This window comes from Malurus melanocephalus, unplaced genomic scaffold, assembly GCF_030028575.1.
Source record: "Malurus melanocephalus ecotype Western Australia unplaced genomic scaffold, MMel_1.1 scaffold_19, whole genome shotgun sequence".
NCBI classification, from domain to species: domain Eukaryota; kingdom Metazoa; phylum Chordata; class Aves; order Passeriformes; family Maluridae; genus Malurus; species Malurus melanocephalus.
Window position 1 is genome coordinate 898,893 of NW_026623251.1, and position 3,769 is coordinate 902,661.

At 43.9% G+C, this 3,769-nt stretch overlaps 1 long non-coding RNA gene across 1 annotated transcript in view; it reads left to right on the forward strand.

Annotated features, from left to right (window-relative positions):
- Positions 1-646: 646 nt before the first annotated feature.
- The window catches only part of LOC130588803 (uncharacterized), a 41,457-nt gene continuing 38,334 nt past the window's right edge, over positions 647-3,769 (forward strand). The window contains exon 1 of the long non-coding RNA XR_008967029.1: positions 647-700. This is a non-coding gene — a long non-coding RNA (uncharacterized LOC130588803). The remainder of the gene's footprint in view (positions 701-3,769) is intronic.

Genomic DNA, 3,769 nt, shown 5'->3' on the forward strand with positions numbered 1-3,769 from the left:
GTCAGAGGCTACTGCTTGAAGCCTAGGTCTAGCAGAAGTCAGTGTCAAAGCTTTCATGGATTTTGCTGGATCAGGATCTCATCTGGAGGGTGCAAATGAGTAGTCAATGGAACTGCAGTTGCAGAAACAGCAGTAAAGCAGCTGTGGTCAATGTTTCATATGGAGAAACAGAATTACAAGCCTACAATATGAACTCGAGAAAGTTAAAAGTGGTTTTGAGGTGTCTACCCTTTCTGAAGAGAAGCTGTAAGATAACATCATGGGAGATGATTAGAGCATGGCCTGGGCTCTGATCACTGGGAGTTCATCTCRCCCAAAGAAAACTCACAGCTGTCTCACATTACTGACCAAAACAGACTCCTAAGGGGAGRGATTCCTCACAAATTACTTGTGAGAGCACAACAGCATGGTTCAAACTCCCAGAGGATTTCTGGTTACAATTATATAACAATACTAAAGTCCATTGAACTGATTGCTTAAGYCAGAAGTGACCTTGGCTGGTGAGTAGCTCCGTTGTATGCTGTAGAAATCCTACCAGGTAAATATTCACAGGCTTCACAGTCCCCGGCTCCCTCAGTAGTAAGAACATCAGTCATTCCTACCCTATGAAAATTGGTTTGGGAGAAGGCAGCATGCAAGAAATCTCTTTTTTTTTAGTTTAAACAATACCTCTTTGGGTGCTCTGAACAACTCATGAATAGTAAGTAACATTATGATTTCCCCACCACTGTTTTTAAGCAGAAAATTTAATGCTAATAGAACCTGAAGGTAGCAAGGGAAGCTTTTGTTTGTTTATTTGTTTAGTAAGTGCTTTTAAAAGTTCCTTTTAAAATAATATTTTATAAGGATTTTTTGTTTGCAATTTATGACTAGAAAAGACCCAGAGTGGGTGAAAAAATATCTCTCTCAGGTGCTGTGTTGGGAAACAGATGTGAATTGTGTTCTACGGACAATGTGTTGATGTCTTTTATTGTTACAGTTGTTGAATCAAAAAAATAGTGGAGGTAGAGGAGACAGCAGGCCTGTGAGCAGCCAGGAGCAGGCAAGCAGCAAAAGGGAATTTCACTGAACTGATTTTGTACAGCAAAAGCTTGGTACACAGTGCCCTCTTTGTTCCACGGAGAAAAGTGCATCCCTCTGAACCCTGCTGTTGCAAGAAATAAGCAAAATYCTAGCTAAGAAGTATGAAGAGATGTCAGCTGTTCAACTTGGCCTCCTCCTTAATCTCTGTGTGTTTGAAAATRCTGTGCATGTCACGGCTCCTCCAGCCCAAAGTGGAGACTGCAACAAATTTCTAAGCTTAGACATTTGTGTCCCTGCAGGGAGAGCTATCAGACATGGACACTCAAGCCTTTGCCAGAAGAAGACGGGCTCTGAGCCTGTGTAGGAGCACCAGAACCGTGTTTTTCAAATGCTCTTTGTTTAAAGTTTCTTGGAATTTGGAGCATTTGAGAGACCCAAATGCAGAGATCCAGTGAGATCCTCACTTGTTACATTATCTATGCCTCTAATAGAATTCAGCCAGACTTTTCACAAGCTGGGAATCTCTCTCCTCTCCTAATTTTGGTAGCAACAAGAGGATGAGTCTTTTTGGAGAACCCTCCTCATTGAAAGAAACACAAAATACAGACAATATCAGAAGCTGAGAGTTTGCACACTGCAGGAAAGCACAATGTTTCTGGAGTTAGAAACAAATCTGCATGGGAAGAAACTACAAGCAGCCTGTTGCCCCAGTAGTGTGGAAATGTGTGTGGTGGACAGACTGCACTCAGCATCCAGGGATGCRGCAGCTGCTGTGCCTGGCACACACACAGGTGCTACTGAGGCCTCAGCTGCTCACAGTTCCAGGAACTGGAGCAAGAGGCAGCCAGAAGGAGCAAAGAAAACACAGATTGAATAATCAGGAAAAGAAGATAAACTGTGCTGAGTGGCAGCTGGTCTTTAGAAAACAGGCTGTGTAAATACCCCAAGGGCCTTGTGCATCATCCCTGGGAAGCTACTCCCCAGAGAGGGACTCAGCTGCATCACCACGCCACTCCACACTGGAGGTATGTTTACTTCTGCACAGTCTTCAGTGTTTCCTGTGAGAACATTCCCYTGCTCATAACCAGTATCTGCTGACCTTTCAACAAGTGATGTTTCCTTTCTGTGTCTATACACATCGGTCTGTGCCAGAAAAGGCCTCCAAATAAATTATTTACTGCTTATCTTCTTCAAGCCACTGAAGGCAAAGGTGCAGTCCAGTCCCACATTYTACAGAGCCGAGGGGAGAGACCAGACACCAAATAACAGGATTGCACATTTTGTCTTCAATGCATAGGTGACATACAGTGTAGTTTCTCTGTCTGCATATAATGGAAGCAGTTTGCAGGGAAAACTTGCCTGGATTAATTTTCAGCATCATATATACTGATGGCTCTACTGATACTTTTGCAGTGCTAGGGATGGGTGGCTTTTAGAAGAGGAAGGCAGCTTGCCAGCAGTGTTTCAGTGCTGGCTGTTAATGTTGCTTCTGGCTGCAATTGTGCAAACCATCCTTCAATGAATATTTGACAAAAGGTATCACCAGTTTGCCTTTCTAATTTATGCATAGGTCCATTTTGTGTCTGCTGTGTCCCTTTCTTTTTCTGTTCATTCTTTGCTGTGTTTCTCCCTCTCTCTTTGTCCCTCCCATGGCTCTCCATAAATGTGCCTCATAATGTTCATTCCCTGCAATTCATTTGTACTGGTGGACTTGCCAGTGCTGGAGGCACACAGCAGTTTTGGCACCGGCTTACATGTGATCTCCAGTGATCTTGGCAAAAGAACTGACCTCAGCCTGGAGCTGTGGGCTTCCTTATAGGGCTCTACAGAGGCCCCACAGAGCAGGGGTGACTAAAGGAGAGAGACAGCTGAAATTATTTGCTATCAAACAGTCTCTTTGTGGAAGCTGAGGTTTGGATCAGAAGAGCAGCACTAAGGTGCCCTCTGGCACTGCTTGGTGCTTGGGCTGTAGCTGTTAGAGCAGTGAGAYATTCAGTCTTGCATCATCCAAATGCTTGGTCTCCCTTCCACTGTCCCTGGCTGTGGTTTCCACCCACCTCTTCCATGCTTTTGGTACCTGTCATCACCCAACACCTGGCTCAGCAAAGGCGCTATCTATCAGAAAACTGTTGGTGACTGGCTTCCTGTAGGTAATTAATCATAAAGAAAYTCTGCCTAGTACAGTCCGCACCAATGGCCTGTCAAATGTACGGCTGTGCTATAGACACTCTGTGCTTGGTGCATCATACAGACAACTGCTCTAAGAAATTGTCAGTTTGATTTAGAAGTGAAAAAAAGGAGGTAGAAGAGAGGAGATGTGCCCGCTCCCCAAAGCACACGTGCTACTCAGAGTGTTTATTTCATGCAGGGGAAAGGAGCTAGGGATTAGTTGTTGCCTTTACTCTGCAGGCAAGCAGCAGGTTGTAGGAACAAACCAGGGAGTGGGAAAGTAATGTAAAGAATTAACTTGCATATTCAGAAAAGGTGAAAGGAGCTAAACGCATGGTGACTCCTGGAATCTACTTCTTAACTTACTGTTCCCCTACTCAGTTCTCTATTTAGGATCCATACAGCATCAGTTAAGGATCTGTGTCATCCCTTTGTTTATTGGCTGCTCATRGTGCCCACAGACTCTAAATGAGAACAGATAATTATTTGCATTTACTGCAGTACTAGGGAACTTGTGCTGTGTATCAAAATCTAATTGTTCTCAGAATACAAACAAACAGAAAACACAGAAGCACAG